This window comes from Pelodiscus sinensis, chromosome 4 (genome assembly GCF_049634645.1).
Source record: "Pelodiscus sinensis isolate JC-2024 chromosome 4, ASM4963464v1, whole genome shotgun sequence".
Classification (NCBI taxonomy): domain Eukaryota; kingdom Metazoa; phylum Chordata; order Testudines; family Trionychidae; genus Pelodiscus; species Pelodiscus sinensis.
This window is the reverse complement of record NC_134714.1, coordinates 96,038,580-96,063,364: the sequence shown is the minus strand read 5'-3', so window position 1 is coordinate 96,063,364 and position 24,785 is coordinate 96,038,580. Positions and strand designations below refer to the sequence as shown.

The window sequence follows — 24,785 nt, the reverse complement described above, 5'->3', positions numbered from 1 at the left end:
CTCCGTTTTTGGATTTATTATTCTAAGCTCTTTCTTCTCTGCATGCTGCTTGATGTTACGTCTACAAAGACCTAAATGGATGTTGCAAGAAGAGATAATACTGAAGGCTCCCCCACCACAGAGCCTTGACTTATTGTATCAGGCTCTGTACCTTTAAAAGCATACCACCATTCAGCTAGACTAGTTCTAGCCCTTCTTAGGAGGACAGTTGCTGCAGAGGGGTTGAGGAGAGTGTATGGATGAGAGAGAAAACTTACCTTATACAATTGTAGGCCAGGAACTTACTAGTTACCAGATTTACAATTTCTGTGGCATAAGGAACTGAGTGCATTGACTAGAACAGCAGGGCCAGTATTTTATTGCTAATTGTTTAGCTACTGATTCAGTTTGCAGGGAGGCAATGGTGCTATTACGTACCTTTTCCCTGATACCCATGTTAAAGAGGACACAAAGCAAAAGCTCACCAGCTTTCAATTATATTAGAATATCCATCTTTGGAATGTCATGTTTGCTTTTTACTAATAGAAAGGAAAGAATCCTGTGAATCCCCAAATGCAGCAAAGCAGTCAGCGGTGAGACTGTGAATTTTGGGAGAAACAGTTTTGTACTTGAAATTCAAATTTCACATATTTCAACATTAGTTGTAACTCAGTGCTTTGTCCTCCTTCCATCTTGTAAAAGTTGGCGGTAACGCTTGGTTTAAAATGTTAGTGCGGAACCAGACTCTAAGAGAGGCTGCAACTAGAGCCCTGCACGGATACAATATTTGTGTCCACCTCCTTATCCATATCTGCAAAAATGAGCTGTGGATATCTACATCTGTGGACACAAAGTGGATATCTGCAGATTTGCAGGGTTCTAGGTACAAAATTTGTATTCGCATCCATATCTGCAAAATGAGCCACGGATATCTACATCCATATCTGTGGATGCAAATACTCATAGATATAAAGCAAACAGATAACTCTGGATTTGCAGGGCTTTAACTACTGTTACGTTTGTAGTTTAAAAGGACTCATCAGCTTACCACTCAGAATTTGGGAATTCTTTGGCTGTGATTGTTAAAAATAACACCTATGATTGCCATAACTAGCAAATATTTTTGGTGGAATGCTGGGATGTCCACATTTTCAGTCTTTTTTTCTTTTTGTGCATTTGATGGCAGTTGTATAGCATAGCTGGTTTTAAAAAAAAACATTTTTTGCAATTTATTTTTAGTTCAAAATTTCCCTAAAATCATACAAATTTCAAAGCTGGACTGAACACAGGTTCTGTACCAGCAAAACTATTTTGGTTGTGTGATTTTTTTTTCTTCATCTTGAACAATACTTAGTATTGTTAGTCTTTTAAAGTGGTAAAACATATTTTTTCCTTTTGTTTTACCACGATCAGACTAACATAGCTAACTCTTTAATATTTAGTATGGACTAAATTATAAGAACATAAAGATGTTTCATACTAGCCAGTATAGTTTATTCCCATTTTCACAGGGGGTTAAACTATACTGATATAAGAGGTTTTATACTAAAGTAACTGCATCCATATAAGAGCAGATGTACTGTTTTAACTATAGAGATATAATTGAAGTGGTACAACTTTGGGAGTAGAGAAAAACCATGTTGTTTCCCTTATGGAGTCAGCGAGTCGTTGCTTTCCTTTGTTGCAGCTATGTGACAAACTTGCACGAAGAGTATACTTTTAAAAAAATTCATGTGACTAGAAAAACACAAAAAATGAGTGGGGAAGTGAGACATATGTGTAGCTCTGAGACGACTGTTAAACTCATTTTAAGAAAGATGAAATTTCAAATCACTGATATCACCTTAGATATTACCTTGGCTTGCCTTCCTTTTTTCTTATGAGGAAGAGATGTTTGTGGTTTTGAAAGCGGCACCATTCTATATACCGACCCTATGCAGTGATATGATCACTATATATTTTTATAGCTTGAAAATAAGAACATTTTCAGTTGTTGAGGTCTGATCCATATTGCAACCTTTTGGAGCCTTTGGAGATTGTTTTACTTGTTTGTGCTAAGTTTCTAGACTATTTTGTCTACTAGGAATGTTGTTATAATGAGGCAGCACAGATCAAATACAGTAATACAAGTTTTTAGACACCCTGTGAGAATTAAAAAAGAGAGAGAAAAGATTATAATCCACTAGGGGTATTTATATTTTTTTCACTGTGACCTTTGATATTTTTTCTAGACTATTTTGTATTGCTCCATCTTAACAGTGCCACAGTGTTAATGGAAGGAGGCACGGGGTTTTGTTTATTTCAGAATCTGAGACATATTGGCAATAAAACCAAGACATTTAACTCTTTGAATGTTCAACATTTGTTGTTAATTATCTGCTATAATAAATTCAATGCCTTGGAGAAAGGGTGCGTTTTAAAATGTGTAAGTAGAGCATTCAGTTTCAGAGGTGGGGTGAGGGGGGGAGAAGGAGCCCTAATGGTATTGCTTTCAAAGAAATTAAATGCTCTGATTCAGCTAGATCCCATTAATACTGAGAGGATTTTACTGTAAAGAACCTTCGCAATTCAGCTATGGTTTAGATTAAAGAGAAATCCCCATTTAAGTTAAAAATGAACTTTGTGTTGATTTCCTGATGATCTGTTCATTCTGTAATGATGTATTGTATGTGCAAAACTGTTGTTTTCAGCCCTCTTTATTTAGAAGATTCAGACAACATGCCGTAGAATGGCAGGAGATTTAGTTACCCATCTTTTATGATATTTTTATTTTGTCCAAAGCAAAATTAAAGGGTTTGAGCTAATGAAAGTCAATGGAAGTTTTTCAAGTGACATATGAGCTTGTGGTCAGGGCCAAAATGCTATTAGCAGATTTCATGCAAGAAACGACAATCGCAGGAAAGATTTTTCTTTGAGTCAGGTTATAAAGCAGTTTTGCTAGGCCCAGTATGAAGGGCCACTCCACCTCCTGTCTAAAGAATACAGAAGGAATGCAGCAAAATAGCAGGTGAAAAACACAATGATGTTAGGGAACAGAATATATGGCAAATGAAAGATGAGCAAATGATTTGAAATAACCAGCAGTCAACCAGAGGGGAAAATATTAGAATTAAGTATAGCTCTCTCTCCATGTCTTGCAGCTGTGCTTTGTGTGTCAAGATTTTACTGGCTGCATATGAGTTTGAAGGCATTCCTGCTCTAGCATGAAATATAGTGATTGAATATGGCATGCGTTATTATTGAGGCTTTAGTACCAGAGTCAATCTAAAGTTGTGTGTGTTTTATTTCCTTAACTTAAATTCTGAAGCTTCTAGTCTTGTATCTCATAGTTGCTCACAAGGGATTTTCTCAGCGCTGACCAGAGCTTATATGGTCACATACTCATGCAAGGTCACTTAAAACTTTCAGTGCCATGTCCAAAGGCTAGTCTCTTTAAAGATGCACATTATTATTATTATTATTATTATTATTTTATTATATTCTTTACAGTTTTTCTTCTATTTAGATGCCAGAGTGACCACACTGGGGGTATATCTACACTTGCACCCTGGTTTGAACTACGGATGCAAATGCAGGCATTCGAAATTGCTAATGAAGCAGGGATTTAAATATCCCGCGCTTCATTAGCATGATCTCGCCGGCGCGTGTTACTCAAAAAATGAGGAGTAACAGTAGTTCGAACCAAGGGGGTTGGTTCGAACTAACACGTCCCGGCGCTCACTTCCTGGTTCGAATCAGCTGTGATTCGAACTAGTGCGCTGGCGAGATCATGCTAATGAATCACGGGATATTTAAATTCCTGCTTCATTAGCAATTTCAAATGCCTTCATTTGCATCCCTAGTTCGAACTGGGGTGCAAGTGTAGACATACCCTGAGAGAGAAACCCACTCTTTACAGATGTACACAGAGTTGTTTTAGTTGCCATTGAAGTTTCCTTCATAGTGTTCAACAAATGACTTTTATCTCTTACTTCCTTCAGGATTGGGGCCACTAACTTATTTCAGGCAGATTGCCAACAACTCATCTGCTTCTCAGGGGGTTTGTCATTGTTTTGTTTGTTTAAAGTCAGGTTAGAAACCATGGTCCTTCTCCGGGAATACCCACATAACTCATTACTAGTTCCACAGGCCATCGACTTCTGTGTAACACACTCTAGGACTCAGTGTCTCAGCTGGACCAACAGGGTGTTTCCGGTTAATTTATTGATTCCATCAGTTTAAGAAGTACAATGACTTACTGTGATTAATTTCCTCCTTTCCCCAAACAAATAAGATCTTGTGGCACTTGTCACATAGGGTACGTCTACACTACATGGCTCCGTCGACGGAGCCATGTAGATTTGTTTATTGGGCAAAGGGAAATGAAGTGGCGATTTAAATAATTGCTACTTCATTTAAATTTACATGGCTGCCGCGCTGAGCCGACAAACAGCTGATCAGCTGTTTGTCGGCTCAGCGCGCTAGTCTGGACGGTCCCCTGCCAACATCAAAGCCCTTTGTCGGCAGCCCCGGTAAACCTCATCCCACGAGGAATAACGGGGCTGCCGACAAAGGGCTTTGATGTCGGCAGAGGGGAGCGTCCAGACTAGTGCGCTGAGCCGACAAACAGCTGATCAGCTGTTTGTCGGCTCAGCGCGGCAGCCATGTAAATGTAAATGAAGCGGCGATTATTTAAATCACCGCTTCATTTCCCTTTGCCTACAACCCTCATCTACATGGCTCTGTCGATGGAGCCATGTAGTCTAGACACAGCCATAAAGTGGTCAGTCACCCTTAACAATTTGTTTTACCTTAGAGATGGATGGAGAGATGGTTTGTGTACTGTCCCTTATTTACTAAGCAAATACCTACACAATAGTGCAGAAACAGTGCTATTATTATTTAGTTACGTGTTAATATTATTTTGTTTTAAGGCTGACTACTTTCTCCTATGAAAATTGTATCATCAACAGATACGATGGGACGCTTTAGTGCTGAGCTTGTGTGGATCAGAATCCAAGGCACATACAATAGTTAGCTCTGTGCACATTTTAAAGCTTACAAGTGTCATTAAAACATTTGCCATTCTGTGGTGGCTGTGGTTCCAACCACAGTATCCCCTAAGAAATGCAAAGTGTTGTTACTGCAGGGGTATTCAAAGGTGAGATTTTTTTTTTAAAATAGCATTCATTGAATGGTCCTCCTGGAAAGACCATAAGAACTCCACAATGGTGAAAAATTTTAAAAGAAGATGATTTACAGTTTACAAAAAAAAGATTTCATTTTTCACTTGTTTTAGATTCGTTCTGCTGTTGTTTGTGTTTGAAATTTTCTCCTTTGTCATTCAGTCTCACCTCTCCTGTGTCCTGTGAAAAAGTAATAAATCTGGGTATTAAAGATGAATCTCTTGTTAAAGATATAATTGATGTCACAGAATCAGTATTTTCATATCACAGCAGAATGAAGCAGAAAGTTCGTAAGGGCTGTAAGAGAGAGAGAGAGAAAACCACCTCAAGTATATTTTTTGATTATTAGAAAAAGAGGCAGTATTAAAACACTTGAAAGGTATAAAATAAGGATATATTAGTAACATTCCCCCAATGTGAGAATTTTCCTTTTTAAAATGGAATGAAAAGAGAGGCAAGGGGTAAGGAGGTAGTATCTTTGATTGGACCAACTTCTGTTGGTGATGGAGACCGTCAAGTTGGTGAAAGCTTTTGAGTTTACATAGAAACTGAGCCAGTAAAAGATATTGCCTCACCCACCTCGTCTCTGTAATATCCTGGGACCAACACAGCTACAACAACTCTTGCAAACAATTTAAATGAGTCTAGTCTACATTATAAATATACACCGGATGCAGGGGAGAAAACCAGCTCGCTCTCTCAGGATGCTGTTAGGGCCAAGCAGAATCTCATTAGGGAGGACTTCAAAGATCAGTTCGTCATGTCCATAAAAACAAGTGTAAATTATCTTGTGCGAGCCTGCTGTTAGCAGTTGCACTGTTACATTATGCATGATTTTAGACTGCACATGGTTTGTGAAAACTGCACTGTGTTCCATTAGTGTTTTTCATTTTTATGCTAAGCCTTGCAGTTTAACTATGTATTGGTTTTGTTTTGGCTGGTATGTTATTTTACTTATTATTCCCTCTTACATTTGCTGTTAATAGTGACACAATGTCTAGAAAGGACTAATAAAGTTATGTAGTGTTGACGTTGTTAAAAGAAGTAAGTCCGGAATAGCTCACTTTTGACAGCTATTCCTGCTTTCTCATTTCACTGCTTCTCCAGTTATGGTATGGATTTTGAAGGTAGCAACTGCTCATGAGCAGAGTGAGTTTCGTCTCATTCACCAATATTGAGGTCATGTGTTTAAATTGAAGACCCCAACCAATCATAAGGCAGAGTATTGCATATCTGGAAAAGAACTTAGAAGTTGTACATCAGTAACTGTGCTGCCTCCCTGTAGTCTCATTGACTGAGACAATTCAGTTTCTCCAATAATAAACTTGTTTTATTTTTTCTTCTGGGTCTCATTTTATTACAGAGTATGCTCTGACAACAAAATGGCTCTTTGGTTCTTAAAAGGGAAATAGTTTTGGCATAGATGATAGGTTCAAATTTAGACTGAAGTAGCTGTCCCTGAACACTGGCTCAGTTCTGGTCAGTGTCCAGATTTGAAGTGTTGAAAGTTGCTTCAATCTAGGACTTTGGTGCAACCTAAGGTAGGGACAGGTGCTGGCTGCCAAGACTGGATTAAGGTTCAGATTCCACAAAGTTTGAGAATAGTCACCTCTAATGGGTTTGGTTCAGATCCAGGTCTAGCGGAAGTTATAGGCATCTGATTTGGTGCCTTCTGTGAAGTGAGTAGATCTCAATGCACCTCCTTGTGATGCTTGCCCATCCACCAAACCATTTTCCCCAGCAGGCATCTTTGTTGGCAGTCTTTACAGTGAGACCACAGGTTTGATGGGCACTGAACCAAACTACAAGTTGGACCTCTCTCGTCCGGCACCCTTGGGACCTGACTAGTCCTGAATGAAGGGATTTGCTGGACAAGGTGAGGTTCCTCCCAACATGGCCCCTGCTGCCCCTGGCTAGGGCTCCAGCCCGGCCCTGCTGCTTCCTGCCCAGCCCTGGCTTCCCAGGCTGGGGCTCCGCAGTGTGGCTTGGGCCAAAGCTCCATGGCCGCCGCTGCCGGCCCCCGGACTCCAGCCACTGCTGGCTCCCTGCTACTGTCCAGTAGCAGGGGCTAGAGCTCCCTGCTGCACTGCTTGCCTTGCCCCCCCCAACACGGTGCTCCCGCCTGAGTCACCGGCCCCCTCTGCCACTTCTACCCCATGACCATAGATGTTGCTGGATCAGAGAGTCCCGGTTCAGGCAGGTACAACCTGTACTGTCTCATCATTATAATGGTCTACAGGGGTCAGGACTGGGGCATGCTGATGGTGCTCGTTGATATCATGCTGATTAAATTTGCTTTAAAATATAGAGCTGCAGTTCTATAACCTGGACTGTGATAAAATAGAGGACTTCAGAGCTTTCACCAGTAGTTAAAAAAAACCAAACCAACCCTTTCTCCAAAAAGCTTCATGGTGTAGGTTGAGCAGTGAAAAATACTCCTCTATCTTAGCAGCCAGCCTGTGATTCAAGCCCGGTACATGGCACTCCTTTAAATGTTCTGTTTATGTTCTGATCTTAAACATCCCAAGTAGATATGAACAGGGGTAGATTTACAGGTCCATAGGTGATAATCTCTCAGGGATACTGGCATTAGGTGTTTAGTAGAACTCAGTACATTTCTTACCAGTCACACTCTGGTTGCAGTGGGACCACTGACGTCCACTCAAGTAATGTTCCACCAGCTCTGGCACACGAGGCAGCCACCCACCATGCGGCCCCACCCTGGGAGCAGCCAGCCAACCACCACATGGCCCAGGCTGCAGCTCCAACCCTTTCCCAGCACAGCTCCAGCTCCAGCTCCAGCTCCAGCTCCAGCAGCTGCCAAGTGACCCTGCTCCGGGCGCAACCTGGCAGCAGGCCCCAGGGCTGCGTAGTCCCAGCCAGTCCACAGCCCCAACTCCAGTTCTGATACATGGGGCAGCTGCCTGCAATGCAGCTCTGCCCCAGGAGCAGCCATACGGCCTGGACTCCAGCTCCACAGCAGAGAGCTGCCTGGCTCAACCCCCACTACCCCACCAAGCCCAAACCAAACCATTTCCACCTCCAGGAGGTAGGACCTACATGGTGCAGGGCTGGATGCATGCTGCTGCTCCGCTCTGCTAACGAAGTACGCGGGACTTAAATTCTTTCTGCGCGCCCGCACAAGTGCCCACCCTAAAGTGAACTATTCTCCTGAGTAACTGTGTTTTGAGTGAATCGAGAAATGCTTTTGGGATACTGTACTGAGGCTGCTGACCTAAATATTTATAAAGATTAAAAAAAATACCCTCACTAACTTATAGTGTAGCTACCCCGTCCCCCCCATAATACACACACCAAAAGGGCAGTCTCTTATTAGTAATCTGAAGAGATTTAAATATCAAACAGCCTCTGCATGCTATGCAGTTTTGTCATTAGCTTTGGTGGGACCAGGATTTGGCCTTAAGACTACATAATAATTACCAATATGCCATGGAATATTGCATTGCATTGTCTTAAAAAAAAGTAGTACATTTTGTGATGTTTTAATTTTTTTTTATACTGTTCAGTCACTTGGGACTCAATGCAACTCCCAGTGAAGTTGGAGGAATCCTTTCCGCTCATCTCTTTGAGAGTTCGATTGGGCCCCTAGGGGTAACTTCATAACTGCTAGTTGGTCTTTAGTTTATAATTTACAGTTAGCTTTATAGTTAATTTGTAAGAGCATCTTGTTCAGTATGTCTAGGTTATGGGTTTATTTGGTTTGTGCTGGTTTTGCTATGGGTGGTTCAAAGGGGTCACCATTTAGCGTGTAAAATTACAAAACAAGGGGAAAGGATTTCCCCCCATTGTCCAAAGCTGCAGGAATCGGGACTCTTGTCATGCAAGACAATTACCACATCCTTAAAGGCCTAATTCTACACCTATTGAGATCAGAGTGGGCGTTTTAACACTGACTTCCATGGGAACAGGACAGACCCCCAAGGCAGAGAGAGATCTGATTTTCAGCTAGTCAGTGACAAATGTTAAAAAGAAACACTTCATTCCAAATGTTTGTTCTGATTCCTTTTACACATGGCAGTAGTCATGTCTTTTGCTGTCAGGAGCAGGGCCAGGCAGAGCATATGGGTGAACTAGGCAGGCGTCTTAGGTGACAGGCTTCAAGGGGCACCAAATTAGAAGTGATTTTTCCCCCCTCTATTAAAAATATATATTACAGGTTGAAACTCTCTAGTCTATCACTCTCTGATCTGGCAACATCCATAGATTGGCATGATTTTAGTTAATTGGTCGTCCATTTATCAAGGGTTTGGCCAAGCTTCTCATGGACCTGTAAAGTTTATTTATATCCCTCAGTCTGTAGCCTCGGTGTTCTGTGTTGTTATCTGGCTTTAAATTACCCCTAAATGTCTTCTACGAGACCAGCTGGCAGTGGAAGTGGGGGTAATGCTGCTAAGCATAAGCATGTTTATGTTTTATCTACTCATTTCCTTGTGCCAATACAGGTTGCACCTCCTGAATCCGGGACTCTCTCATCCGCAGGGCTCGACAAATAGTGTAATCTACTCGCCTGTGGCGAGTAGATTACACCCCAGAAGAGCCGGTGCAGAGCAATCTGCGCATGTGCAGAGCGCAAAAGCGCGCGGCTGGCGAGCGGGGCTCGCCTCCATTCGGCGAGCCCTGCTCATCTGGAAACATCCATGGTCTGGCATGAACATGTATATTCTTGGATGAGCGAGACCCGGGGCAAGAGGGCCACCAGCTGAGAGCCCAGTGCAACTCTGCCAGTCTGCTACCAGCAGGGCCCGCAGCAGTCTAGAAGAGTCATTGGGGCTGTCTGCTGCCTAGCAGTGTAGGCCCAGACCACAGCAGCCCAAGAGGGAAGTCTGACCAGGCCACGTCAGCCTGGGAGACGGCAGGGTTGCAGCAGCCTGGGCGGTGGTGGTAGCGTGATTGGGGCTGCCTTTAAGCCAGCTCCCCATGAGCACTGGTTCTGTAGAGCTGCCTGCTCCCTCCTACTCCTGCGCTGCTGCCTTTGAGAGAGGGGGGTAAAGGAGTCAGGCGGGATCTGATACCTGCGGGAAGCTGGCTTTGAAGCCGGCTCTCCACGTGTGCTGCCTCCGCGGAGCTGCCTGCCCTCCCCCTTGCTGCACCCCAGAGGCAGCAGTGGGGTTAGGCGGGATGCCAGAGCAGCCCCTGTACTCAGGGAGCTTGGGCCCCCCCACAGACAGAGGCTGCTGCTGTCCCACGCTGCTACCTCTGTATCTGTTTTTAAACCGGCTCCCCTTGCAGATCAGCTCCTGGCTGCCATCCCGCACTGCTGTCTCTGATACAGAGGCAGCAGCATGGGATGGCAGAGGGCTCCCCTGAAGCAGGGCCAGGAGCTCACTGGCTGCTGGGCCCACCCCTGGGGACCATTGAATAATTGTGTAACAGATAAGATTTGGTGTGGTTACACGATTATTAAATTAAACGACATCTAACATTCCCAGCGTGTAGTCGATAGGATTAACCGATAAGACCAGGCTTATTGGTTAATCATGTAGTCGACTCCATGTTGACATCTCTACTACAGTTCAACCTGCAATATATGTTATCTCTTATAAATGAAAGTTACACTGTTTTACAAGTAAAATATCTGAATCATTGCCACGGCAGACGTTAAATTATATTTTTTTCACATTGTGGAGTATGTCTGTGTATGTAAATATAGTTAATACGTGGCACAGCTTCAAAAGAGTGTTGGCTAGGTTTGCTGCCTGGGGCGTGGGGCCTGGCTGTCCAGTCATTCTCAGTAGCCTAGTCTTGGCCGGTCATTCAGTGAGTCAGTGAGGCTTGCTGCTTAGTAGTGAAGGCTAGTCAGCGATCCGCAGGAGTTGTTCTTCTGTATTACGCATTGTGATCCTGAAGATGCTGTGCTTACAAAAAATGTGTGCTGGGTTAGACTTGAAAAATTTGGTAAAAGATTTTAACAGGATTGTCAGTTTAAGATTACGACAGGGGTGAGGTCATAGAAGTCCCCTGGGGGTGCTTCCCAGGGTGCTGACAAAGCCACTGCCACTTGCCTTCCTGCTCTTTGAGGCTTCTCACTACTATGTCCTGCTGGGCTAGCTCCCTGGTTGCCCACAGCCAAGGCTCAGAGCGGAGATCACTGCCCCGCCACCCCCATCCTGAGGAGCAGTACAGACACTGAAACTCTTCAGGTCCAAGGAAATGCAGTTTTGGGCCCAACTTCCTGGAACATCACTCTCCAAATGAATTATTTAGGTAAGCCCCCATTAATAATGAAAGGGGGAAGGTACACGCTGATTACTTCCCCACATAACAAGTAATTTACACTGTGCTGGATTTTATTAAGTACAAGCAGTACGATTTATAAGTGAGACCACACATAGCAAAGTTACACATTTAAGATAACAGAAAACGCTTAGCTAATTCTAACACTAGAACCTCAGTACAAACTTATTACAGACTCACCCTAAAACTGTTCTTCTTTCAAGTAAGCCTTCAAAGCAAGGAAGTTCCCTCTCCCTGGAGTCTCTGGTTCACTTTCTTGGGAGTGCCATGCCAATCAAAGACCAAAGTTGCAATCAGGTTCTTATAATAGTCTTCCCTTCACCCTGTCTGTCTGGATTGTTTGCTTATGCAGTAAATAGTGATTTACCATGGTTAATTTCAAATGGAAAAAATAAGGCCAATTTGTATTTACCCCCCAGAGTAACTTTGACATCTGGTTATCTGGTGGGCGATTGTGCTAAGGCAGAATTTTGTTTGTATCGTGCTGCAGTTGTCCTCCCAAAGACTGTGGAACTGCATTTTTGCCATCCGACGTGGAGCTGAAAATTGAGTGACACATACCCCAAGTAGGATGACATGTTAAATTCCAATGAGGTTACATGACTTCTAAACAGTTGACTTGAATGGGCTGAGTGTGGCTAAACAAACCTAGATTCACTGAGGTTTGATGATACAAATGGCAGATCTCCTCAGACTGGAGAATAACTGGAAGCCAGGTCTGTGACTCGTGCATACTTGGAATGGCTGTAGTTACTTATCAAAGGACAAGGGCAAAGTGATGATGTACCGCTCATATGTTTTTGTATAGATTTGTGTATGTACCACAATTATCAGATCTACTGTTGACTATTATTAGGGATGTGATAGCGTACACAAGTAAATGGGCTCATCAGTTTACCTTCATGGTTAGACACAGCCTATTCAGAGGCAGAAGTGGGGGAAGGGGGAAAGGTGGGAGCTGGCTTTTAAGCCCCCAAGCCCACTTCCCCTCTCCCCACACTGCTGTCTCCAATACAGAGGTAGCTGTGCCAGCGGGGGGAAGAGGGGACAAGCCAGCTCCATGTACTGGCTCCACTGGAGCCACCCCCACCCCACCGGCATGTATATGTGTAACTGCTGAATTTATCAGCCGTCACATGTTTACCTGAAACATACGTTTTAACACCCCTAACTATCATGTCACATTGGTGTACAAACTGGCTACACAAATGCTTATTTTGCTACTTTGTGTTTGGCGCTATTGTGCAGCAACAGCTGTGCAGTGTGTACGGCCTTGGAATTATTATAGCAACAACACCAGTACCTCTACTGGCGAGAATTTCACTGTGGTCAGGATGATTTGGAATACAAAGAGTATCTCACATTGCAGAGAAAATCAGAGTACAGGCAGTCCCCGGGTTACGTACAAGATAGGGACTGTAGGTTTGTTCTTAAGTTGAATCTGTATGAAAGTCGGAACTGGTGTCCAGATTCAGCCACTGCTGAAACTGATCAGTTTCAACAGCAGCTGAATCTGGACGCCAGTTCTGACTTACATACAGATTCAACTTAAGAACCCCAGGCATCCCCAAGTCAGCTGCTGCTGAAACTGATCAGCGGCTGATTCCAGGAAGCCCGGGGCAGAGGCTTATTGTAGTCAGCCACTGGTCAGTTTCAGCAGAGGCTGACTTGGGGATGCCTGGGGCAGAGCAGCTGGGATGCTGCTGGGTTGGTCCAGTAGCGCCGCCGCTCCTCGGCGCTACTGGATCAACCCAGCAGCACCCAAGCTGCTCTGCCCCAGGCGTCCTGATTCAGCCGCTGCTGAAACTGACCAGCAGTGGCTGAATCAGGACGCCTGGGGCAGAGCAGCTGGGGTGCTGCCGGGTTGGTCCAGTAGTGCCCAGAGCGGCGCTACGGGACCAACCGGCAGCGCCCCAGCTGCTGTACCACAGGCGTCCGGAGCAAAGCCGCGGAGCACGGGGGCAGCGGGACAGCCCAGACGCGTCTGGGCTGTCCGCTGCCCGCGTGCTCCGCCGCTTTGCTTCCTCTCCCTGGTCTGCTGGAGACCAGGGAGACGGCCCCGTTCGTAACTGCAGATCCGACGTAAGTCGGATCTGCGTAACTCGGGGACTGCCTGTAGTTCATCAGAATTAGGAGCTGCACATTGATCACTTCACCAGGAAAAAATGAATGCATGTAATCTGAGAAACTTTGTCACGGTGGAGAAAGGATTTCGGATGAATTTGTAATACCCTACCGCCCCCACTTTCTTTTGTGGAGAATGCTCCTGAAAAGTGTAAGGCATTAGATTTATGTCCACATATGATTGCAGCAGCTGCTAGGAGAGCCAATATCTGCTCCCCTTGCAATGGGTATTTTTTGACAAATGCCACTTTTGAATAGACATTTAGTATGATAGCCATATTATTAGGCAGATTTCCCTGAACCATTTAACTTTTAGTTCCTGGAAGTTTAAGAATGGACCCAATCCTGCAAGGTGCTCAGCATGAAGATGTATGCCCCTTAAACTTTGCTGGGAAGTCAGCAGTTAAGTGTACTTCCCAGGTTACAAGGTAGGGTCTGGTGCAAACAGTGACAGTAGAACCTTTCTGTTAATGAATGAGCAAGAACTGAAGTGACTTCTAGGGCTCAGTGAATATTTATTTGCAAATGTTTCTTGACAATTTAGCCCTTTCTTCTGAAGGTTGGTTTGGAAACATCCTATCTGTGGGCCTATTTGTTGTTATTTGGTTAATAGTTTGTGTGAAAATATTAGCATGCTGGTTGTTTTGTGAGCTTGTTTTTCATAGTGTGCGGCTGGTCACTTAAGTCACATGGTTTTGGTTTTGTTCTGTGATTAGATGACTCAAACTTTTCAAAGATGAGAATAATAAATAAGTAACTTCTAGTACTAATCATTTGCACTAAAATACGTGAACAACACTGGTGGTATTTACTGTATGTAATGTACCAACAGCAATAGCAAGCAAGTCAACCTTGGTTTTTCTAGACATGAAAATATTTGTGAATCACTGCCTTTGTTTTGTGAGCTGGTCTGGAGACTTCATGTAACTTTTGCTTAGATGTGTTGCTTTTTGGTGCTGAAGATGTGCGGAATGTGAAAAATTTTGTAAAAAAAAAAGAAACCTGCTCAGTTTTGACCATAATGAACAGAACTGAAAATCCAACTTCAACTCATTTTGTAATTTAATAATTATTATTTGTATTATTCTAGTCAAGGACCAGCACCAAACTGTATAAACACAGAAAAAAAAATGTGCCTATTTTGCAGTGGAAACAACACTTTCAGCTAAACAACTGCTTGTGCATTGAGGTGAACAAAATGTGGCTTGGGCCCTGATCCTGCACTAATTAAAGCCAATGGGGCTGTTGCCGTTGATTTCAATTAGCATAATATCATGGCCTTAATGTCGAGGTAGTAGCAGCATTGCTTGGAGTTCCAGATTACAATTGCTTGCAGAAATGTAAAGAACGACTACAAAAGAAAAGTTTTCCTTAGGGAAATAGTTCCATGTTTAGAGGAAAGTGGTTAACGGACAGCTGTTCCTGGCTCTTTCAGGGACTGGACTTTGTCTCTCCGGGGGCAGGTCACTTCATTTGTCTCTGCCTGAGTTTCCTCATCATCAGTATAATACTGCCCGCCTATCAGGAGCATTAGGAAGCTGAGTAATTCGGTGTTTTTAAAATGCTTTATGATCATTTTGATTGTCATAGAGAAGTTTAAAAGAAAGCTATTGCAGCCTTGCAAAGCTGTTATGAAACTTTACCAGCCCATGCACAAAATGCTTCACTGCTCTTGCCACATTGATGTTGATGATAATGGAGGAAAAAAGTATATCTCATTTACATGTCGAAAACTCCAATTACCCTATATGAGAGAATGGATACAGTTTTGCAAATTGTATTATTAAAAGCACTCTACCTCCTCTAAAATGTTGCTTGTGTTGATAGAATCCAATACGGTTGCAGCCACTTATCACTAACATATGTTCGTGCGTGTCAGCATTGCCAACTTGTGATTTTATTGAGTGTCTCACAATAACTGATGATGTCTTTAAAGCTCCAACAGTGAAAAGTAACTGATTACATGAGAATGTCAGCTTTCATTTGAGGTGGGGGAAAATAAGTTTTTAGTTTTCTTGGTTATAAAGAAAAGCTTGAAAATATGACCCAAGTATCTAGGGTTTTCTGCAGGAGGAAATGGACTTGAATGGCTGTTGCAGAATGAAATAATTTGGAATAGCTATAGTGCTTTAAATTCACACCCCCAATTTATTCCACAATAACCTCTCTATTTTGCCAACTATAGAAAACCAGAAAGCAAATAAAAAGAAACAAAATCTTCTTGTTGTTAAAGATCTCATGCTTTTAAGCTAAGCTTGTGACATTTGGGGGGCCTGACACAAGATTTGCAAACACTTGGGGCTGGCAGTATTTCTGCTGGGTAAAACTCACTCCAGTACAGGGACCCACCTATACAGGGCCCTATGCCTATGAACTATGAGATGGTAGATTTCAGGATCCTGACCAAAGGAAGAAAAGAGAGTAGTAAAATACACACCTTGGACTTCAGAAAAGCAGATTTTGACTCCCTCAGAGATCTGATGGGCAGAATCCCATGGGATGCTAACATGAAGGGGAAAGGAGTCCAGGACAGCTGGCAGTATTTTAAAGAAGCCTTATTGAAGGCACAGAAAGAAACCATCCCGACGCGTAGCAAGAGAGGCAAACATGGCAGGAGACAGGATTGGCTTACGGCAAACTCCTTGGTGAACTTAAGCACAAAAAGGAAGCTTACAAAAAGTGGAAACTTGGACAAATGACCAGGGAGGAGTTTAAATGTATAGCTCGAAAATGCCGGGGGGTTATCAGGAAGGCGAAAGCGCAAATGGAATTGCGACTGGCTAAGGATGTGAAGGATAATAAGAAAGGTTTCTACAGGCATGTTAACAAGAAGAAGGTGATCAGAGAGGGTGTGCAGCCCTAATGGATGAAGGAGGTAACCTAGTGACAGATAATGTGAGGAAAGCTGAAGTACTCGATGCTTTCTTTGCCTCTGTATTCACGGACAAGGTCGGCTCCTGGACTTCTGTGCTAAGTGACGCAAGATGGGATGAAGATGGACAGCCTGTGGTGGGTAAAGAACAGGTTAGGAACTATTTAGAAAAGCTTAACTTACATAAATCCATGGGTCTGGACTTAGTGCATCCGAGGATACTGAGGGAGTTGGCAAATGTCATTGAGGAGCCCTTGGCTATTATCTTTGAAAAGTCGTGGAGATCGGGAGAAATCCCGGATGATTGGAAAAAGGCAAATGTAGTGCCCATCTTCAAAAAAGGGAAGAAGGATGATCCAGGGAACTATAGGTCAGTCAGTCTTACCTCGGTTCCTGGAAAAATCATGGAAGGGATCCTTAAGGAATCCATTTTGAGGCACTTGGATGAGAGGAAAGTGATTAGGAATAGTCAGCATGGATTCACAAAGGGCAAGTCGTGCCTGACCAATCTGATTATCTTCTATGATGAGGTAACTGGCTCGGTGGACATGGGGAAGTCAGTGGATGTGATATACCTTGACTTTAGCAAGGCTTTTGATACGGTCTCCCACAATATTCTTGCCAGCAAGTTAAGGGAATGTGGATTGGAAAAATGGACGGTAAGCTGGATAGAAAGATGGCTAGAAGGCCGGGCCCAGCGAGTAGTGATCAATGCCTCGATGTCAGGATGGCGGTCGGTTTCTAGCGGAGTGCCCCAAGGTTCGGTTCTAGGACCGGTTTTGTTCAATATCTTTCTTAATGATCTGGATGAGGGGATGGATTGTACCCTCAGCAAGTTTGCGGATGACACTAAGCTGGGGGGAGAGGTAGATACACTCCAGAGTCCAGAGTGACTCTGGACAAATTGGAGGATTGGGCCACAAGAAATCTGATGAGGTTCAACAAGGACAAGTGTAAAGTCCTGCACTTGGGACGGAAGAATCCCAAGCATAGTTACAAGCTGGGGACCAACCAGCTAAGTAGTAGTTCTGCAGAAAAGGACTTGGGGGTTACAGTGGATGGAGAAGCTGGATATGAGTCAACAGTGTGCCCTTGTAGCCAAGAAAGCTAATGGCATATTAGGTTGCATTAAGAGGAGCATTGACAGCAGATCCAGAGATGTCTATTATTGCCCTTTATTCGGCATTGGTGAGGCCACATCTGGAGTATTGTGTCCAGTTCTGGGCCCCCCACTACAAAAAGGATGTGGACGCATTGGAGAGGGTCCAGCGGAGGGCAACCAAAATGATTAGGGGTCTGGAGCATATGACCTATGAGGAGAGGCTGAGGGAGTTGGGTCTGTTTAGTCTGGAGAAGCGAATAGTGAGGGGGAATATGATAGCAGCCTTCAACTTCCTGAAGGGAGGTTCCAAAGAGGATGGAGAGAGGCTGTTCTGAGAAGTGACAGAAGGCAGAACAAGGAGCAATGGTCTCAAGTTATGGTGGGAGAGGTCCAGGTTGGATATTAGGAAAAACTATTTCACTAGGAGGGTAGTGAAGCACTGGAATGGGTTACCTAGGGAAGTAGTGGAGTCTCCATCCCTAGAGGTGTTTAAGTCCCGGCTTGACAAAGCCCTGGCCGGGTTGATTTAGATGGGATTGGTCCTGCCTTGGGCAGGGGGCTGGACTTGATGACCTTCTGATGTCTCTTCCAGTTCTATGATAAGGGGATGGTTTGAGAACATGATCTTGGTAACTAATGGACCATTCATTATCAGTGGGAAATAGGTCAATGGAGGGATGATATGAGTTACTATAGAGAACTTTCTGGGTGTCTGGCTGGTGAGTCTTGCCCACGTGCTCAGGGTTTAGCTGATCGCCATATTTGGGGTCGGGAAGGAATTTTCCTCCAGGGTAGATTGGCAGAGGCCCTGGAGGTTTTTCGCCTTCTTCTGTAGCATGCGGCACAGATCACAGTTGGAGGATTCTCTGCATCTTGGGGCCTTCAAAGTATTTGAAGGCTTCAATATCTAAGACATAGGTGAGAGGATTATTCTAAGAGGGGTGGGTGAGATTCTGTGGCCTGCACTGTGCAGGGGGTCAGACTAGATGATCATAATGGTCCCTTCTGACCTTAAAGTCTATGAGTCTATTTACAATGTTTTAAAGATTTAACTGAAAAAACAACAAATAGTCTGGTAGCACTTTATAGACTAACAAAACATGTAGATGATATCATGAGCTTTCGTGGGCACAGCCCACTTCTTCAGATGACCAGAGTGCTGGATGTCTAGGACCAAAATAAATAGGGCAGACAGGAGGGAGGGTGGAAGAAGGGAAAATTGTGGAGTGGGGGGGGAGCAAGAAAAGGCAGTGGGTAAAAAATATATAAGGTTTAAGTGGGGTTAAATCTGTTCCTTGACTGCATCCACTATAATGGGGTAAATTTCACCCTTTGAGATGATTTCAAAATATATCAACAAGGTTACCAGTGGTACCTGTTCATTCTACTGCAGGCAGGTTGTGTCATGATTTTTTCCATGCCTACTGCACTGGTTGCTAAACAAGTAGATTCAAGTCTTTTGTTTTAAAGCATAACCGGCAAGATAACATTTGCACCGCTTGTAACTGAATCACGTAAACGAAATTACATTGCCTGCATCTCATTTTGTATCATAAAATGTTATGGGATGCAGATTGTTTCCTTGCCCCCTAGAGCTTCTTATGGTGGTATTCTTTTTCCGCATTTCAAAGCCTCAGTGCATCCTCTTTCTTTGTTAAACATGGAAATAGCTCTTCTCTCTGTGTGGCAACATCTGCTATGCAAACCAAGATTTCAATTCTGCAAAAAGTGTTGATTTAGAAAGCATTTGGATTTCAAAGTTTTCAAGATCTCATGTTCTGCTGCATAACAAGTAATTGCTAATCAGGTTTGCAACATTAGTGATGACTTCTGCTTACTACACAGTAATGCCTAAAACTATTCACATTCATGGGCATATAAAAGTAACATACTGTGGTTTTTCAGCATGTTTTACAACAGAATTAACTTGTGTAATAAAAGTGCAACCATTAGCATCCAGTCTGTGTATTCCTAATTTTTCTGAAGGGCGTAAAAGTAAATGTATTTTTATATTGAGTTTTCTAGAAGTATTCCTAAGGCAGATTTTTATCTTGACTATAGTTCATTTTAGAATTTAATATTTGTTTTGGTACCTCTTTTTGACAATAAATAATCTAACACAGTATGAATTGTCAACTGCTGAAGTTAGAAACATTTGTGATAAATGCACGTCCCAGATATTCCCTCTGAGGATTTCTTAATTCATTAATTTTTAAGATGGAAAATATGAGACGCAAAAGTAAATATTCTCAGATAACCTATGAAATAGTGTGGTTGCCCACAAAACTTCTGATTATTAACTTCATTAGTGATAAAACCTCCTAATTTTTCATACAGCAGTGCTTCTCATAGTGCTGTTAGCCTAAATACTGTGGCTACGTCTAGACTGGTATGATTTTCCGCAAATGCTTTTAACGGAAAAGTTTTTCTGTTAAAAGCATTTGCGGGAAAGAGCGTCTAGATTGGCATGGACACTTTTGCGCAAAAGCACTTTTTGCGGAAAAGCTTCCGTGCCAATCTAGACGCAATTTTGCGCAAGAAAGCCCTGATTGCCATTTTCGCCATCGGGGCTTTTTTGCGCAAAACAGTTTTTAGCTGTCTACACTGGCCCTCTTGCACAAAAGCATTTGCTTAAGAGGGCTTTTTCCCGAGCGGGAGCAACATAGTATTTGCACAAGAACACTGACAATCTTACATTAGATCGTCAGTGTTCTTGCGCAAATTCAAGCGGCCAGTGTAGACAACTGGCAAGTTTTTCCGCAAGCGGAAAAACTTGCCAGTCTAGACACAGCCTGTATGTTTCAAATATACTGTTATTAACAAGTTAGGATAGTGATGTAACACAAATATTAATTAGGATCCCTATTTTGTTCTAAATGAATACTCAGAATAGTTTTTATGGTGCTATTAGTGCAAAAGGAGTTCGGTGACCCATGGCAGAAAAATAAACATTGCTAAGGAGAAAATGCATGACTCCGTGAAAGGAAGAAGGAAAGTTTAAATAACAGCAACAAGGGTTAAAATGGATGGGGTGTGCCGTTTCAAAGTGGGGTCCCTGTTATTCCTTCTGTAGTTGCACTAGAGAGTGGTTTATTAAAGAGGATATAAAAATTTTATCCATAGCCAGCTTTGTCTATTTGTTAAACTGAAATAGTATTTGTTTCTAGTTTGAGTAGGGCCCCTATGGGCGCTCTACTGTAAGTATATGTGCGTCCTTGAGCTTCAGGTCAAGGATCTTTGGTAGAAGTGTCCATTTAGCCCACATGTTTTCTCTCTCCACCTCATGCTCTGTCTCCAGGCTAATTAGTGCTGCATGGACACATTCAGTTCCCTCTTCGATGCCCCCCATGCTCCCTCTAGAGAGGGAGCAGCAGTTAGTCTGTTCATGGTTACTTTTGCTCTAGACATTCATACTTTGCTAGTTTTAGTAATTTTCTTCTTAGTGTCATAGAATTTTCTTTCCTTTTTTTGTGTCTCAGTTAAAAAAAATGTTTTGCTGTACTCTGCCTTCACCATCACCATGCCTTCTGCCATTAGCACTCGGAATTAGCTCTTGTCTGCTCGCTGGACGCCTCCCTCTGCCTGGTATCTCCCCGTGTCCTCACTTCACTCTCCAGTCTGGAACCGTGTTATTCTTGGACTGTGGTGTCCTCTTCAGGCCACTGCCTTCCAGCAGTACCCACTCTAGTGTCTCTTGACCCCATCCCGGGGGCGGGGCGGGGGGAGGCGTTATCAGTCTCTTCGCTCCTGGGTCCTCCCCTGCCAGGGAACACCCAGTTCCCCTGCCCCAGGGGTCCTCTCCTATGGAACATACCGTTCCCCTCCTTGCCTCAGTGACCGATCGCCAGTCTTCATCTAGCCCCTGTTTCAGGGGCAAACTGCAGTCTGACATGGCCATTCACCACTGGCAAGGGGGTGTGGACCTCCTGGCTGCCTCTCTGCAGACCTAATGCCTTCAGGCCTTGCTTCAGACCTTGTAGCCTAAGAGCTTGCTTGGCTAGAGCTTCCCCAGCTCTGCCTGCCTTTCCCCAGCCCTGCTCTCCTGCAAAAGGAAGTCCTCTCCTGTGCCTCTAGGAGCCTTCTTTATATAATCCCCAGCAGGGATCTAATTAGCAATCACCGCCTCAGCTGGGGCTTTGTTCTCAGCCCTCACTCAGGGATGGGTTTTGTCCTTACAGGGCCAGTGCAGGGCAGATGCCCTGTCAATCCACCCCTCCCCCCCCCACACACACACATTGGGGATTGACACTGTAAAAGATATGGCTGGTTCACCCGGTTTGCATAGATTCCTCTCTTGCAAGGAGTCCATTCTGGAAATGGCATTCCTGCTGTGCCCATTACTTCGGGGAGGGCTGCATTCTCAGAAGTGTACTTTCTGTTAGAAGATAAAGACCAGACCCCTCTCCTGCCAGACTAAGAACTGAAACTACAGCTGCTCCTCCTACAGGGAGCTCTTCAGCCTGTGCCTGACCTGCTTCAGACATTTTGCAGGTGACATGAGTCTCTTCTGCAGCCTTCTGCTCCAAGGCTAGTGAATCCAGGAAGAATTCCTCCTCACGTAAGAGCTCCTAAAAGAGAGCTTCAAGACCTTATAATGAGCCCTGAACCAGCCAGAAGAGATCGTTGGCATATTTGATCTCCTTGGTATCGATACCACTGATGGCATCCAAGCACAGTACCCATAGATTGTGTGGGTCTGGAGAGACAAATACAGCTGGCTTGCCCAAGCACCTCATGGGCACTGAAGCAGCTATACTGGCAAACTGGAGTGAAGATCCAGGAAGGTGCTGTCAATAGGGAACAACCAACAACCGGGAAGCAGCTATCATTGGACTGATTAGTACAGCCCAGCTCACTGGTTTCCCAATACTGCCAGTTTAGTACCAGCAACCACTGACAGTGTCAGCTACTGTGGCAATGCAGGATTTTCAAATCTCTAAAGACTTCACAGTATCTGAGGCCCCAGATTATTTTCTGTTTGGTACCAATGTTACACTAGGAGAAATAGAACTAGTGGAATCTTGTTGGGGGGGGGGGGATAATGCAATATGCGGTGTTTATTGTGAAGGCAGAATTTACTGTTCCTAGCTACTAAATTACCCACCACACACACTCATACACACAGTTCTACAGATGGGATATAATTACCAGCCTCAGTTGCTCATGCTATATTCCACTGTCCAGGTGGTCTAGACACGAGGAGAACAGTCAGCCCATGACAATGTGCACCGCTGCTCCTGAAGGAAGATTATAAAACCAACAGACCAACCCTTAGTTTTGCACTCATCTTTTTATAGGTTTTATTACATAGAACCTGTTCTGTCCCACTATCCCAGGGCACTGTATGACCATGAGTCATCAGTTAATGGCAGATGCGGCTTTGATTTTCTTTTATTCTTGATGGAGCTTTTGTCTCTCCAGTGGTCCTGTTGGGATCCCTGGGCAGCCTACAGGCACCATAACTCCAGGTGTATCTAATATTACACTCCAAAAGACTATGAGGAATTTTCCCTAAGCACCATCTCTGTCTAGAGCCTCAGAACCTCCCGAGGAGATCCTGGAGAAATAGAAGTTGGAGTAGAGGAGGAGATTTCACCCCATATTAATATCTCTTCCTCCTCTCCAGACGAGGCAGTAATGCCTCCTTAACCATCTATGTCTTCCAAGACCTAACTAAAGCTACATCCACACTGTGGCCGGGATCAAAGCTCTGGCAGTCAGTTTAGCAGGTCTAGTGAAGAGCTGCCAAATCAACTGTAGATTAGTCACCTGTCAACCCCAATAATGTATCCCCGATGAGAAGAGTAAGATAAGTCAACAGGAGAATTTCTTCTGTGTCCCCCCTGTGGTGTAGACCCCATGGTAATTTGACCTAAAGTACGTCAGCCTCTGCCCCCTCCTCTGCGAGTGACGCCAGGAGCCAGTGAGGTGGAGCAGAGTGGGGTTTGTACTAGCATTGGTGCCAGTCCCCATCCCACCCAGGTTACACGTCTCTCTGAAGTGTGAGGCCTCCCAAAGTTCTGAACTGTCCTATGCCAGCAAGCAGGGGTGGATGAGAGTGCCGCGGGGCCCAGGGCAGCGCCACAGGGCCCCGGGCAGCAGAATTTCGCAGGGCTTCCCCTTTGACACGGAGCTTGTGCCACGGCGCATGCGCGGGGCCTCGAGAAGCGCGGGGCCCGGGGCAGCCGCCCTGCTCACCCTGCCCTAAATCCGCTGCTGTCAGCAAGTGTGTGCTTTTGCTATGTCACCAGGGTGTCAGGGGTTGGCCAATGTGAAGGCAATAGGTCCAGTGCCCTGTTTGGCCAATGATAAGTATGTGGCAGCACCTGAGGACTGTTTAGTGCAAGTAAAATCAGAGACAGGGAGAGGACCGAGGAAGTTGGTGGAGATCTCGTGAATCAGAGATACCTGAGAGGCAGTTAGGACAAATGAGAGCTACCAAAGATTATATATTTGGTACCTGGGAGAAAGCTGAAGGCAGGGAGAGCCAAGGGCCGGAGAGGGCTGAAGGTAGGAGAGCATCCGCTGCGCTTTAGGGGTTGCGGCAGAGAAGCTTACCTGCAAAGATATCCAGGACCACAGAACTAGACCCAGAAGAGTCAGGAGAGAGCCAGGAAGGGCAGGGGATACTACCTGGTAAGGTAGTAAAGTAGTGGTAAAGATGATCTCCCATCTGACAGGCTGTGGGGGCACTTGCTGGTAAAGGCAGAGTTACAGTAAGAAGGGCTGATGTGGCTGTCCAGGTATAAGGACAGAGGAGGACAGCCAGACAGTCTGGTCATGGTCAAAGATGCCAGTGTGTGATATTTGGGGTGGTGTTGGATGGAGATAACAGGTGATATAAATGGAGCCCTCCCAAATCCGTGGTCCATTTTGGTTAATTTCACAGTCATATGATATTAGAAATAATTTTCATGATGTCAAATATTTAAATCTGAAATTTCTCAATGTTGGAATTGCAGAGGTCTAGACCCAAAAAAGCAGTGATGGGCATGTCACAAGCTTCTTATGTGTGTGTATGGGGGAGGGGTTACGATACTATTACCCTTACTACTGTGCCGCTGCTGGTGGTGGTTTGCCTTCAGAAGTGGGCAGCTGGAGAGTGGCGACTGCTGGCCAGGAGCCCAGCTCTGTAGGCAGAACCTCTGCCAGCAGCAGTGTAGAAGTAAGCATGGCTTAGTATGATATTGCCACCCTTATTTAAGCAGTGCTGCTTGCAGAGCTGGGCCCTCAGTCAGCAGCTGTCACTTTCTAGCCATCCAGCTCTGAAAGCAACACACAGAAGTGA

General features: G+C 44.3%; 1 protein-coding gene across 3 annotated transcripts in view; it reads left to right on the top strand.

Annotated features, from left to right (window-relative positions):
* MPPED2 (metallophosphoesterase domain containing 2) overlaps positions 1-24,785 on the top strand; it is a 192,552-nt gene that overhangs the window by 20,318 nt on the left and 147,449 nt on the right. The gene's annotated exons all lie outside the window — the stretch shown is intronic.